Consider the following 16,378-nt stretch of genomic DNA (forward strand, 5'->3'; position numbering starts at 1 on the left):
AAGTGAACACCTCCTGCAGCAGCAGCACATACACACTGTACTGCTACAGAGCTAACTGTTAGCCTGTTAGCACATACACACTGTACTGCTACAGAGCTAACTGTTAGCCTGTTCGCACATACACACTGTACTGCTACAGAGCTAACTGTTAGCCTGTTCGCACATACACACTGTACTGCTACAGAGCTAACTGTTAGCCTGTTAGCACATACACACTGTACTGCTACAGAGCTAACTGTTAGCCTGTTAGCACATACACACTGTACTGCTACAGAGCTAACTGTTAGCCTGTTAGCACATACACACTGTACTGCTACAGAGCTGACTGTTAGCCTGTTAGCACATACACACTGTACTGCTAAAGAGCTAACTGTTAGCCTGTTAGCACATACACACTGTACTGCTACAGAGCTAACTGTTAGCCTGTTAGCATATACACACTGTACTGCTACAGAGCTAACTGTTAGCCTGTTAGCACATACACACTGTACTGCCACAGAGCTAACTGTTAGCCTGTTAGCACACACACACTGTACTGCTACAGAGCTAACTGTTAGCCTGTTAGCACATACACACTGTACTGATGCAGAGCTAACTGTTAGCCTGTTAGCACATACACACTGTACTGCTACAGAGCTAACTGTTAGCCTGTTAGCACATACACACTGTACTGCTACAGAGCCAACTGTTAGCATGTTAGCACATACACACTGTACTGCTACGGAGCTAACTGTTAGCCTGTTAGCACATACACACTGTACTGCTGCAGAGCTAACTGCCGCTAACTCCGGCTCGTAAAGAAGAGTAAGAAAAAGTCGCTGGATTTGTCTCCAGTCGCTTTCTTGATAAGTAGTTGCTAAGGGGGTCTGAAAAGTTGCTAATTATAGCAACAAAGTTGCTAAGTTGGCAACACTGCTTCACCAGCTTTTACAAATGTTGCGTGTTGTTGTGGCGTCTAGTATTACGTCACATCCTGCTTAGTGTTCTATCCAATCAGCAACCCACTTGCAGGCTAAACCGTTTTAGGAATTAAATTGTGCCCACCTCAGTTAAGATCCTAAATGCCCCCAGGACCAAACAAACTGTGCAATTGTACTATTGATCATGATGACCCATGGTATAATACAGTGGGCGAGGGAGGGTCTGGGCAGGTGTGTGTATGTATGTGTGCATTGCACTGTTTCTTGTAAACTGTGTATATGTTATATGTGGCCTGTGGCCTATATGTATGTATTGTCTGTACCTGTACTGTTATTACTGTAAAGCAGTTTTTTTATACGACAGCATTGGAGTCCAAGACAAATTTCCTTCCAAGGACAATAAAGTGTAGGCCCTATCTTATCTTATTTTATCTTAGCAACCAGGCTTTTTTTTAGGGGAGAACGTTCAGACGTCCAGACGTCCTCGGACGGCTCGTTTTCAAATTAGGGGCGTTTCGGCGAGTGAGACCCGCCTCATTCTGGGTATTGGCATAACTGGAAACAGTCCTAATAACTGGTGAAGTTGGGTGGATCTTGGGCGTATCCTCTCTCCCAAGCTACACCCATAGCGGCTCACTAGATGGAAAAGTACCTAATGGAAACACGCCTAAACTGTCTATTCCAGGGATGGGCAACTTAAATGCTGCAGGGGGCCACACTTTTTCATCAACACTACCACAGGGCCACATATAGGAGCGTGCACTTAACCAGATATGATGAAACTGCAATTTTAAATATGTTTACAGTGCAGTAACTTAACATATTTCATGCTCAAATGCATGTTTAACAGTATAAATAGGAATACAAAAGGTTTGAAGCAAATAAAAAATAACCACTTACTGTGATTTCTTTTTTTTCAGTGCAAGAACAGCAGACCAACATTAATTACAAGAAGTAATTTTGTGCATTTTTACACTGTACTTTTAAGATTTCATGCTCAAATGCATGTAGTTGTACTGAGGGCCACTTCAAGTGAGGGTGCGGGCCGTATGTGGCCCCCGGGCCTCCAGTTGCCCATCCATGGTCTATTCTGATGTTGAGGTTGGAGATCTCATTGGTTGTCTTGCATATTATACCTTTAAAAAGTATTTGCAGATGATAAAACAACAACAAAAAAGATAAAAGGAGACAAATGAAATGCTTTAGATATGTGACGCCAAAAGATAAAATAAGTCAAAATATGAAACAAATATGTCAAAAGGGAATCGAGCCACAAATTTAAAATTGTATCACAAATAATAACTGTCCTTTACAGAGTGAAATAACTGGTTTCACTCTGGTAATCCTCCCCAGAATCTGAGTGATTTCCTGTTGTGTCTTTATTGAGAATCAATCTGCTGCATTTAAACTATATAAATCCTTTTAAATATGATCCAACCCGAACCTGCATGCAGATCTTATCATTTCTGCGTCTCATTTCTGTCTTCGTGTTCGTTGTGTGGTGGGTGTGGCGTGAGATGTGTGGATAATTATTTCACCTCGAGAACAAAGCGACTTCCTGACTGTCACCTTACTTGACACCTTTAGAAATATGATGCTGTGCAAAAAAAAAAAAGAGAAAAAAAAGCACACACCCATCTGTAGAGTAACTGCCACAGGGCTGCAGACAAACGCTCTAATTACACAACGTTACAGAGTTTATTTTGTTATCATTATATTTGTCCAAACAAATGAACCTTTAGTTGTACCAGGCATTAAAATGAACAAGAAATTGAAGAAAAAGGTGGTCTAATAATTATTTCCATGACTGTATTGTTTCTGTTCAAGGGGTGCAGCTTTCAATCGATTAAATAAAAGTAAAACATATTTTATATCTAGGCCTAGTATATATATTTTTTAACCTTTATTAAAATATATATCAATCTCATTTTGCTATACCAGTCTGATATATTTACTGTCCTTCTGTTGCCTCATTAGGAAACTTCCAGGTTGAGAAATATAGTTTTTTTTTTTTAAAGTATACAGACAAAACAAACAACGCAACAGTGAAAAATATTTCATTACATCACTTTTTGTGCAGTTCCTTATATGATTAGATCAACTGTTTAAATGACACAATGTGATGAAATCATTTATGTCATTTGGTTTCATTTTGGTTTTATTGATCATGATTTTAGGTATTATCAAGAAAACCATTGAAAACATCAAAGCAATTAATTGTCTTAAATTAAACACTTATCAGCTATTTTTGTTGTTATCATTATATTTGTCCAAACACATGTACCTTTAATTGTACCAGAAATTAAAATGCATTGAAGAAAACAACAACTAATTGACTAAAAAAGAAACAAAATGACCAAAAGACGTAAAATTACCAAAATAGATCTAGAATGACCATGAAAGACACAAATTGACCAAAAAAAAGACACAAAATGACATAAAAAGACGTAAAATTACCAAGAAAGACACAAAATGACCTAACAAGACGTATAATGACCAAAAAAGAAACAAATTAACCAAAAAAAGACACAAAATGATCTAAAAAGACTTAACATGACCAATAAAAAAACACAAAATGACCAAAAAAGATGTAAAATGACCAAAAAAAGACACAAATTGACCAAAAAAAGGACAAACTTTCCAAAAAAGCCATAAAATTACCAATAAAAAGACACAATTGATAATGATTTTGGTTATTATCAATAAAACCATGTTAAATGTCTAGATATCAGCTCTTAAATTAAACTATTATCAGCTATTTTTGTTGTTATCATTATATTTGTCCAAACAAATGAACCAGGTGGTATAAAAATGTTTTCCATGACTGTATATGATGAGGCCTTACAAAATAAAAGCATCATAGTGAAGGATAGAGTGAAGTTTCCTCATGATGTGACACCATAATAACCCAGACTCTATAATCACTATGTGCACTTTAATTTCCATCATTATCACCTGTTATAATGTCTTTTAGTGTCTGTGAGTATGAAAAGGATGCAGGGTGCATATAATTAACACGTCTTCTTCTCTCCCAGGTAATAAAGTGAAGGTGTGAACCTGCTGGACCAGTCTGTGTTGGTTCTGAAGAAGCGGGAAAAGCTTCTCATTATTATTTCTAGGCATTTCACCATAATTACTATGTCGACTTATCGTTCAATATATAAAAATGGACACAATAGTTTTATTCTGGACTCAATATATTGTGACTTTTTGTGCTTTTTTGTGTTGTGTTTTAAAGCAGGAGCCTCAAACTCAAATTACCTGGAGGCTGGAGGCAGCATCAAAATGACCAAAAAAAAAGACAAAAAATGACCAAAAAGACACAGAATTACAAAAAAAAAAGACACATTATTAAAAAAAAGACATAAAATAACCCCAAAAATAATTGTCCTTTTTTTTAGTAATTTTGTGTCTTTTTAAAAATAATTTTGTGTCTTTTTTTTTCTTTTTTGAAATTTTGTGTCTTTTTTTTTTAGTAATTTTGTGACTTTTATTTTAGAAATTTTGTGTCTTTTTTTTTTGTAATTTTGTGACTTTTATTTTAGAAATTGTGTGTCTTTTTTTAAAGTAATTAAGTGTTTTTCAGTCATTTTGTGTCTTTTTTAATATTGTTGTGTGTTTTTGTCGGTAATTTTGTGTCTTTTTTCTTTTTAAATTTTGTGTCTTTTTTTTTTAATGTTGTGTCTTTTTTTTAGTAATTTTGTGTCTTTTTAAAAAAAAATTTGTGTCTTTTTGTCAGTAATTTTGTGTCTTTTTTTTTATTTTGTCTTTTTTTTTTTTTTAGAAATGTTGTGTCTTTTTTTTTAGTAATTTTGTGACTTTTATTTTAGAAATTTTGTGTATTTTATTTAGAAATTTCTGTCTTTTTTAAAGTAATTAAGTGTTTTTCAGTCATTTTTGTGTCTTTTTTCGGTAATTTCGTGTATTTTTTTTAATTTAGTCTCTTTTCTAGTAATTTTGTGTCTTTTTTTTGGTCATTTTGTGTCTTTATTAAGTAATTAAGTGTTTTCTTAGTCACTTTGTGTCTTTTTTTTAGTAATTTTGTGTCTTTTTTTGGTCATTATGATACTGCCTCCAGCGGCCTCCAGGTAATCTGAGTTTGATCCCCCTGCTCTATTCTGATAGTTTCTGGGAAAACGTATCATCCTAAAACCCGTGTTACTGTGACAGGCCTGGTTGTTTCATGAAGTTTCATGAAGTTCTGATCTCCGTCCAGTGTGTTTAGAGGATGTGTGTTTTTAGAGTGATCATGTGTTCCTGCGTGGCCGTCAGCCAAAGGCGTGGCAGCGTGTTGTCACCACTCCGGTTCTTTGACATATCAACGTTCAGGACATGAAGGTTCATCTGAGGTCTGCTGGGTCTCCTCAGGTCAGGAGGAGATCTTAGATCCCAGACAGAAAAAAGACTCCAGATGATGTGTGAGAGGGAAATTACTCTAAAAGTGAAGGGTTAATGTATGTCTTTAGGATAAACAGATTATAGAGGAGAGAACAATGGAAATAAGCCTTCAGGCTTTTCCTTTTGTCTTCACAATCGTCTTTTTAAATTCCTGTTTTTCTTCAGGGAGTTCTGTTGGAGCGTTCGCTGTCAGCCTGTCAAACTAACTCATTCACTGAGTCAGGCCTGGTAACAGTAAAGGGATTATTAAAAAACACAAACTTCTCATGCAAAGAAAACAGCTCTACTCCTTGTAGCAATGCCTTTTCTCTCAGATAATCCAGTTTAAATGTATTTAGTTTTGACCTTTTTCCATGAAACGATTGTGCCAATATGATTTATTATTGACAGATAAAGTTTATATCTTCTCAAAACTTTAATTTCTCGTTCATTTTAATACCTGGAACAGACGAAGACGAGTTAATTATATGCACCCTGCACCCTTTTCATAGCCACAGACACTAAAAGACATTATAACAGGTGATAATGATGGAAATTAAAGTGCACATAGTGATTATAGAGTCTGGGTTATTATGGTGTCACATCATGTGGAAACATCACTGTATCCTTCACCATGATGCTTTTATTTTGAAAGGCCTCATCATATACAGTCATGGAAAAAAATATTAGACCACCTTGTTTTCTTCAATTCCTTGTTCATTTTAATGTCTGGTTCAACTAAAGGTTTATTTGTTTAGACAAATATAATGATGACAACAAAAATAGCTGATAAGAGTTTAATTTAAGAGCTGATATCTAGACATTTAACATGGTTTTATTGATAATGATTTTGGTTATTATCAAGAAAACCATGGAAAATGTCTAGATATCAGCTCTTAAATTAAACTCTTATCAGCTATTTTTGTCTGTGCGAAAAAAGTTGCAGATTTACGAGAAAAAAGTGGGAAAAAAGCAATTTTTCCCCGCAGATTCACCACTTTAAATCTCATAAATCTGCACATTTTTTTCTCGTAGATTTGCAACTTTTCACAGCTGCAATTTTTTTTTACCGTAAAAGCAACAGGGTTTTTTTACAGTGTGGAATACTGAATTCCCTAGCCCTTAACCTAACCCTTAACCTACACTGTAAAAAAAAAACCCCAACAACTGTTGATATTACTTTTTGTAATATTACGGTAAAATTATATATATAATTATATATATTATTATTGTTTGCTATGCTACACTACCATTTTATCTTCGTTGTTGCTGTTGCTATTATTGCCCAATTGATGCTTGCCACACCTGCTTGTTTGTTTGTTTTAAACTAAATGGAAAAACCAATAAAAAATGTATCACAAATTTTTTTTAAAAATAATTTTACGGTATTTTACTGTCACTGTTTAGCAGTTTTTCACCGTAAAATCTACAGACATTTTTTACAGTGTGTGTGTGTGTGTGTGTGTGTACAAGTGTGTGTTTCTTGCTCTGATGGCAATCTTAATATAATAGAATTTTACCATAATATTAGAAAAAGTTGCACCGTATTTATTACGGCATTTGCGGCATTTATATAAGTATTTTATGGCAGAACAGAGTTTATTTTGAAAAAAATGTTTTATTTTTTTATAAGGTAAAATACGGAATAAAATGTCAATCTTAAACGTGAAATCAACAGTGCTAATATAATTTTTACCGTAACATTACAAAAAGTTGCACCGTATTTATTACGGTAAAGTTCTGGCAACCACAGCTGCCGTTTTTTTTTTTTTTTTACCATAAAAACAACAGTTTTGCTTGTTGTTTTTTTTACAGTGTACGGTGAAAAACAAAGCGGGAGATGGCAGCACTCAAATGACCTCAGGTTGTAAAATAAGCAACATTTCCACACAAAAGTGTCTAAAAACAGTTTGTTTTTACAGTGTAGAAGTACAAGTGTGTGTGTGTGTGTGTGTGTGTGTGTGTGTGTGTGTGTGTGTGTGTGTGTGTGTGTGTGTGTGTGTGTGTGTGCGTGTGTGTGTGTGTGTGCACAAGTGTGTACAAGTGTATGTTTCTTGCTCTGGTGGCAATCTTAATATAATATAATTTTACCGTAATATTAGAAAAAGTTGCAACGTATTTATTACGGTAAAGTTCTGGCAACCACAGCTGCCGTTTTTTTACTGTAAAAACAACAGTTTTTTAGTTATTTTTTTACAGTGTACGGTGAACAAAGCGGGAGATGGCAGCACTCAAATGACCTCAGCTTGTAAAAGAAGCAACATTTCCACACAAAAGTGTCTAAAAACAGTTTGTTACAGTGTAGAAGTACAAGGGTGTGTGTGTGTGTGTGTGTGCAAGTGTGTGTTTCTTGCTCTGATGGCTATCTTAATGTAATATAATTTTACCATAATATTAGAAAAAGTTGCACCATATTTATTACGGTAAAGTTCTGGCAACCACAGCTGCCGTTTTGTTTTTTTTTTACCGTAAAAACAACAGTTTTGTTTGTTGTGTTGTTGTTTTTTTTACAGTGTACAGTGAACACGGGAGAGAAAAACAAAGTGGGAGATGGCAGCACTCAAATGACCTCAGGTTGTAAAAAAAAAAGCAACATTTCCACATAAAAGTGTCTAAAAACACTTTGTTTTTACAGTGTAGAAGTACAAGCGTGTGTGCACGTGTGTGTGTGTGTCCGTGTGTGTGTGTGTGTGTGTGTGTGTGTGTGCACAAGTGTGTACAAGTGTGTGTTTCTTGCTCTGATGGCAATCTTAATATAATATAATTTTACCGTAATATAACAAAAAGTTGCACCGTATTTATTACGGTAAAGTTCTGGCAACCACAGCTGCCGTTTTTTTACCGTAAAAACAACAGTTTTGTTTGTTGTTGTTTTTTACAGTGTCGGTGAACAAAGCGGGAGATCGCAGCACTCAAATGACCTCAGGTTGTAAAATAAGCAACATTTCCACACAAAAGTGTCTAAAAACAGTTTGTTTTTACAGTGTAGAAGTACAAGTGTGTGCACGTGTGTGTGTACACAAGTGTGTGTGTGTGTGTGTGTGTGTGTGTGTGTGTGTGTGTGTGTGTGTGTGTGTGTGTGCACAAGTGTGTGTTTCTGCTCTGGCAATCTTAATATAATAGAATTTTACCATAATATTAGAAAAAGTTGCACCGTGTTTATTACGGTAAAGTTCTGGCAACCACAGCTGCCGTTTTTTTTTTTTTTTTTTTTACTGTAAAAACAACAGTTTTTTTATTTACTTTTTTTACAGTGTACGGTGAACAAAGCGGGAGATGACAGCACTTCAGCAATTCAATTCAATTCAACTTTATTTTGACCTCAGGTTGTAAAATAAGCAACATTTCCACACAAAAGTGTCTAAAAACAGTTTGTTTTTACAGTGTACAAGTACAAGTGTGTGTCTGTGCACGTGCGTGCGTGCGTGCACAAGTGTGTGTGTGTATGCACATGCACAAGTGTGTGTCCCTGCTCTGCTGCAGCTCTGTAACTGTTATATAATAACTCTGGTTCAGTTTCAGTTTGAGGAATGCTGCTCCTGACTGACTTGTCGCTCCCTGTAACACGCGTTTAGCTGCATGCAGTGTGTGTTTAGTGTGTGTGTGTGTGTATAGTGTGTGTGTGTGTGTGTGTGTGTGTGTGTGTGTGTGTGTGTGTGTGTGTACTCCTCCAGAGTTGCAGAGTCATGTTGATGCATAAATTCCTCCTCACCACCACCTCCTCCACCGCAGCAGCAGCTTCTGGAAGAGTTCCCGCGGCGCCGCAGAGCAGCAGCAGCTCCGCGACTCTCTCCACTTTATTATCTGAGACTTTTAATGTGAAGGGATCCGCTGGTTTCCTGACAGGGCGGACAGATCCAGAGCAGACAGCCCGGGGGAAGACCTCCTGTGGTCGGACAAGTCTTTCGGAAACTCCCTGAAGTGATTTCTGCGCGTTCCTCACGTGATTCTGCAGCTTTTGGTGAGTCGATCTGCAGCTTTTTACGCGTTAAATTGTCGCTTTCTGTCCCGGTGGACGCGCCCTGTTCACAAATCACTGTCATAGTCACACACCGTCGTGTGTGTGTGTGTGTGTAAATGTGTGTATGTGTGTGTGTTAGAGCAGCACTCGTGACGTTTGTTGTGTGTCTTCTTAGCGCAGTAACAGTAGCAGCAGTGTTGTGTTTGTGGACTCCAACATATCCGGTAGTTTAGACTTTAGTTGCTTTGTTTGCTCGCCACTGCGCAGACTCCTGAAAGGGGAATTGAAACTTTTTAGTCTCATTGTGTTTGGTTCATGTTCTGTCATTCATATAATGAGAGTCAAATGTTCTCAGTCATCTGCTGCTTTCACCCCGCTGAATAGATCTTTAACCCTCTACTGGAAGAAGTGGAAATGTTATGTAATGTCATTTTTTGTAATTTTGTGTCTTTTTTTTCTTTTTGGTAATTTTGTGTCTTTTTTAAAAATAATTTTGTGTCTTTTTTTCGGTATTTTTTTGTTTTTTTTTAGTAATTTTCTTAGAAATTTTGTGTATTTTTTTAAATAACTTAGTTTTTTTCTGTCATTTTGTGTCTTTTTTTTTTTTTTTTAGTAATTTTGTATCTTTTTGCAATCTTGTGTCTTTTTTTCTTTTTGGTAAATTTGTGTCTTTTTTAAAAATAATTTTGTCTTTTTTCTGTATTTTTTTGTCTTTTTTTTTTTAGTAATTTTCTTAGTACTTTTGTGTATTTTTTAGTAAGTTTGTGTATTTTTTTTTAAATAACTTAGTTTTTTTCTGTCATTTAGTGTCTATTTTTAGTAATTTTGTATTTTTTTGTAATTTTGTGTCTTTTTTCGGTAACTTTGTGTCTTTTTAAAATAATTTTGTGTCTTTTTTTAGTAATTTTGTCTCTTTTTTTGGGTAATTTTGTGTCTTTTTAAGTAATTTAATGTTTTTTCAGTAATTTTGTATCTTTTTTTAGTAATTTTATGTCTTTTTTTGGTCATTTTGTGTCTTTTTTTAAGTAATTTTGTAGTGTCAGATTTAAGATGTAAAATCCCCTTTATTATTATTATTATTATTATTATTATTATTATTAATAATAATAATAATAATAATATTAATATTGTTACTTGATGGCAGACATGTCCACTTCTAAATAACGCTATAAAAATATTACTGATATATATATTTTTCAACTTTTTTGGGTTAAATCTTTCAATCAACTTCAGTCCTGATCAAAACAATCAGCCAAAAATCATTTATTATTTGGAAAACAACTATATTTTTGAGTTTTTGTCCAATAAAAAACATCAGTAGCACCATGCAATCAAACTTTTTGCTCATTGTGTTTAGTTCATGCTCGGTCATTCATATAATGAGAGTCAAATATTCTCAGTCATCTGGTGCTTTCACCCCGCTGAATAGATCACTTTCAAGATCTCAGACAGATATTCAAATATCACAGAACCAACCATGGAAAATGTCTAGATATCAGCTCTTAAATTAAACTTTTATCAGCTATTTTTGTTGTTATAATTATATTTGTTTAAACAAATGTACATTTAGTTGTACAAGGCATTAAAATGCATTGAAGAAAGGAACAAATTGACCAAAAAAAGATTTAAAATTATCAATAAAAAGACACAAAATGAACAAAAAAGACGTAAAATGTAAAATAATGAATGAAAATACCAGGCATTAAAATGAACAAGAAATTACAGTTTTATTTTTTTTGCCATGACTGTATGTTTTTTTTTAAATTCTTTTAGATAAACTAAAGGATTGTGTGTCATTTTATGGTTCAAGGGAATTCCCCTTCGTCTTAAGATAAATAGCCCATAAAGTTGGAATAATTTGTTTTCAGCACTGGTGGAAGAAGTATAAAGATCCTTTATTTAATTTAAAAAGACACAAAATGACCAAAAATACAAAAAAAAGACACAAAATGACAGAAAAAAACACTAAATTACCAAAAAAAAAAAAAACACAAAATGACCCAAAAATTACTAAATAAATAAAAGTACTAATACCACACTGTTAAATTTATATTTAAGTAAAGTAAAGCAAAACAAGTAACTCAAAGATTACTTCGGAAAACTATGACACAAAGTTTTTGCCTTTTTTCTGGCATTAGATGGTTATTTTCATTATTGATTATTATTTTCGGACTAATCATTTCTTGTATAAAATGTAAGAAAATAGCCTTGTGAAATATGTCCATTAAAGTTTCTCAAAGTCCAAGATAATGTCTTTAAATATCCCCAAATATTCATGTTAATATAATTATAATATAATTAAATTGTATATATTTTTTATAATAAAAAAGCAGGGAATTTAGTCATTTTTGCTTCTTCTGTGATAGTAAATATGTCTCTGTATATTTTTGGGTTTTCACTGATGAAATAATTTTAAAAATTAAATAATTTTGCTTCTTTTGATATTTTATAGACTAAAATGTAATGGTTAATTAAAAACAAAGTGCAGATGGATCAATAATGTAAATAATGCAACTTTATTTGCAGCACCACTGAATACAACACTTACTGCAAATTTTTAAAATTATTCTATTATTTATTGCCATACAAGGTTTTCACTTCCAAGAAATATAACTGAAATATAAACATATTGTTGTTTGATGCATATTGCAAGTAAACAAATATAAAGACAAAACAGTCAAAAACATAAATATAGAATTTAAAGATGACAATAAAAATATGAAAACGATACTAAAAAAATCCTAAAACAAACATCTATAATATAATATAACTATTTTATAATAAGAAAGCTGTACAGCTTGTCGATAAATTGTGCAATGTAACAGATAAAGGAATATTACAACATTTTTTGTTGCATTGAATGAGTCGATACGTCTCATATCTGCTGATTGTTGCTGATTGTTCCCACGTTTTCACCTCCGATAATGAAGGAATTTTCTTTGTTCACTGACGGTATTTTTAGTGCTTCTGATAAGGAAAGTTTGTGATCGGCAGGCAGACTAATCTTTTACATAACCAAGGCTGTGATAAAAATAAATGCCCCAGTCAAAAATTATTCATTATATGGAAAATAACTCAATTTTTGTGTGTTTTTTCTTTGGAAAAACAGTGACATCATGCAATCAAACTGGCATTTAAAGGGTTAAAATCCTGAAAATAATTGAATGTTTGATAGTTTTTATCAGGACTGAAGTTGATTGAAAGATTTAACCCCCAAAAAGTTGAAAAATAATATATATCAGTAATATTTTTATAGTGTTATATAAAAGTGGACATGTCTGCCATCAAGTGGCCATAAAGGGGTTTTTACATTTTAAATCTGACGCTACACAAAAACTAAAAATGCATCAAAATCTATTTTGTTGCTAATCTTTGACATATCCAAGGCTGTGATAAAAACCAATGCCCCAGCCAAAAATTATTTATTATATGGAAAATAAGTACAATTTTTGTCTGTTTTCTTTGAAAAACAGTGACATCATGCAATCAAACTGGCATTTAAAGGGTTAAAATCCTCAAAATCTTTTAATTTTTGGTAGTTTTGAGCAGGGCAGAAGTTGTTTAAGAGGTTTATGCTGAAAAAAGTAGAAAACAATATTAATCTGTAAAGTTTTTATAGCATTTTTTGGAGGTGGACATTTTCAGCCCAAAGGGTCTAAAAGGGTAGTAAATTTGTACACAGTGTATTATTATTGTCATTTGCAGCATCACAGCCAAAATTATAGCTAAAAGAAAAGTGAAAAATGACAAATATTGCTGAAAATTTCCACAGTGGACCAAAAAAATACACAAAATTACAAAAAAAGACACAAAATGACAGAAAAAAACTAAATTACTTAAAAAAGACACAAAATGACCCAAAAAAGACACAAAATTACTATGTGCAAAATATGGAATTACTAAATTACTAAAAAAAGACACAAAATTGCTAAAAAAAAAAAAAAAAAAGACACAAAATTACAACAACAAAAAAGACACAAAATTACCAAAAAAAGACACAAAATCATTTTAAAAAAAGAAACAAAATTACTAAAAAAAAAGGACACAAAATTACTATGTGGAAAATATGGACAATAACTTAATTTTTGTGTTTTTTCAATGACAAACAGTGACATTATGTAATAAAACTGGCTGAAAATGTCCAGAGTGGGCCCAGAGGGTTAAACATTCACAACCTGGCTGCAGTTTCAGTTCATTAAATGTCTTTCAATGCGTCTTTAAAATGCCTCAAGTATAAAAAAATGTTTTTCCAGAGCAAAAAAAAAAGTGCTTATGTCATGCTGGCGACCTTTGACCCCGTCAGCGATCAGGACGGCTGGACGATGACACGGCAGAAGAGTCAGCGTCACCGTGGTTACGAAACATTGACGTGTGGTTGTCATGGCTCAGCAGCTTTTACACAAAGTCCCGACAAAGGTTAAACAAGCTTCGGTCCTCATAGAGTCCTTATTTATATTCTGCTTTACGTGACTGTGTCTAACATCTGCCAACTGAAACAGTCTGTAAATGGTTAACGCTCCTTAACTCTCCTAAACTCTCCTTCTGCTCATAAATCCAGTGGAAAGCCCCCGGCCTGTTATTTATAAAGAACAAACAAAGAAAACGATGAGTCACAATGATTATCTTCTCAATTTTCTTATTTTTAGTGTGTGAAAAGTTCAGATTTATCTCAAATCTGATCTCTATGGAGTTAGAATTGTGCCAAAATGTTCAAACAACACAAACACACTCAAACAAAACAAAATTTTAACAAAAAATAAATAAAGCCAAAGACAAAACTTGCAATCAAATTATTTGTGTAATTGCAAAAATAAATCTGTCTTTAAGTCTTTGAATAACTGTTTTTTGATGAGTCACAATGATTATGTTCTCAATTTTCTGGTTTTTAGTGTATGAAAAGTTCAAATTTATTTAAAATCTGATCTCTATGGAGTTAGATTTGTACCAAAATGTTCAAACTGAAAAATATTAATCAAAGTATCAAATACAAAATTTAAATAAAAATACAAAACTTGCAATCAAATTATTTATGTAATTGCAAAAATAAATCTGTCTTTAAGTCTTTGAATAACAGTTTTTTTTTTTTTTTGTTTGCTGCTGGTTTTTGTTTTAGTGATTCTGTCTTTGTGTTTGTGATGCCAGCCTCAGCTCAGCTGTCAGTCAAAACTCATCAGCCAATAGGAATGCACCCAGAGAAGCCCCGCCCACACGTGTTGAGAAATACATTGAGGAAACCTTTAAAATTAAATTTTCTGACATGATGTAGGCTGGTCAGTTCATGAAGGCTGAACCAATCTTCTTCTCCTAAAGCCCAGTTTTATAGCCTCACAAAAGTTTACTAAGAATTTAGGATCTGCATGAAAATATTAATATTCAGAATAATAATAATAATTATATAAGTGAAATAAGAAGCTGTAGTTGTGGCGCCCAGGATCATGATATAGGCAACTGGGTGATAGATAAATGGGTTAAAAAATTGTGGGATAAAAAAAATAAAAAAAGAATGTAGGTAGATCTCTCCAGAAGTTGCCTCCTGTTAACCTGTTAACAAAACTTTCAAATCACAAACTCCTGCCTTGATATAAACAACCTGTAGAGATATTACTGGAGACACAGATTTTGCAACAAACAATAAAACATAAAGCATAAAATATATATTTTTGTGATGATAGAATCTTACTCTAAATATGGCAGATGAAGTTTAAGCAGATGGAGTAAAAGTATTATATAGTTTGAATGTGTGTAGTTTAACCCATAAGAGCCCAGACCAGTTATCCTTAAAGGAAAGTTATGGAGGATATATCACCATTTCTGATGTGTTTTCAAAAACACTATCCCTAAATGTCAAAGATCTGTGATGTGACATAAACATTACATTGGGCGCTTATAGTATTTATGTATATAATATTTATGTTTATAATATTTCGTATTTTAAAATAAAATAAAAATAGACACAAATTTGCCTTTTTCTCTGCATCTCCACAACATCTATCAAAATTGTGACATTATTAGTTCTGTTTAACAACAAATTATTTTTTAGATTTGTTTTTAAGTAGCATAATAATAATAAATCGATAATAAATAAATACAAATAACCATGTGTCTTTTTGTTTATCAAAATTGTGACTTTAATTTGTTCAGGAAATATGGTCAAAACAAGTTAAATGCAATACAGGACAAACTATCAACGGATTAGAATTGTTAAATGGGTTTAAACTTAGCCTAGTAACAAAAAATAGAAGATTTAACGTGTTTGTTACACGGGTGTCACCATGGGTTCTTATGGGTTAATCATAGTTTAAAAACAATATTAGCACATGAGCATTGTAGCAAAGCATCTTGCATGATCAATCTGTGTGTTCCAGAGAGGGAACACACACAGATAGTGAGTTACGCACTCATAGATAGTGAAGTATGTCAACAGATGGTGACCCACGTCAACAGAAACAGAATAACAGATTATTCTAACACGTGAAATTTGTGCCAGAACCGCAAGCAAAAAGGCTGCAAACACAAAGACAGAATCACAAAACAAGCAGCAAACAAACAAAAAACTGTTATTCAAAAGACTTAAATACATATTTCTTTGCAATTACACAAATACTTTGATTGCAAGTTTTGTCTTTGACTTCTTTTTTTTGTTTAAATTTTGTATTAGATTTTTTTAAATTAATATTTTTTTGTTTGAATTTGAAGAAGTGTTGTTTGAACATTTTCGCACAAATCTAACTCTATAGAGATCAGATTAAATTTAAACTTTTCAGACACTAAAAATAATAAGAAAATTTAGAACAAATTGAGAAAATTGAGAACACATTGTGACTCATCAGTTTTTTGTTTGTTCTTTATAATAATAACACAGAATTTATGAGAAGAAAGGAGAGTTAAGGAGAGTTGTATTTGATTTTTTTAATTAATGTTTTTTTTGTTTGAATTTGAAGAGGTGTTGTTTGAACATTTGAGCAAAAATCTAACTCCATAGAGATCAGATTATATTTGAACTTTTCAGACACTAAAAACGAGAAAATTGAGAACATAATCATTGTGACTCATCAATTTTTTTAGTTTGTTCTTTATAAATAACAGGCCGGAGGCTTTACACAGGATTTATGAGCAGGAA

At 33.1% G+C, this 16,378-nt stretch overlaps 1 protein-coding gene across 1 annotated transcript in view; it reads left to right on the top strand.

The window, feature by feature from the left end:
• Positions 1-9,012: 9,012 nt before the first annotated feature.
• The window catches only part of keap1a (kelch-like ECH-associated protein 1a), a 40,630-nt gene continuing 33,264 nt past the window's right edge, over positions 9,013-16,378 (top strand). The window contains exon 1 of the mRNA XM_059353853.1: positions 9,013-9,258. The gene's annotated coding sequence lies outside the window, so the exon portion shown is untranslated. The remainder of the gene's footprint in view (positions 9,259-16,378) is intronic.

This window comes from Centropristis striata, chromosome 16 (genome assembly GCF_030273125.1).
Source record: "Centropristis striata isolate RG_2023a ecotype Rhode Island chromosome 16, C.striata_1.0, whole genome shotgun sequence".
NCBI classification, from domain to species: domain Eukaryota; kingdom Metazoa; phylum Chordata; class Actinopteri; order Perciformes; family Serranidae; genus Centropristis; species Centropristis striata.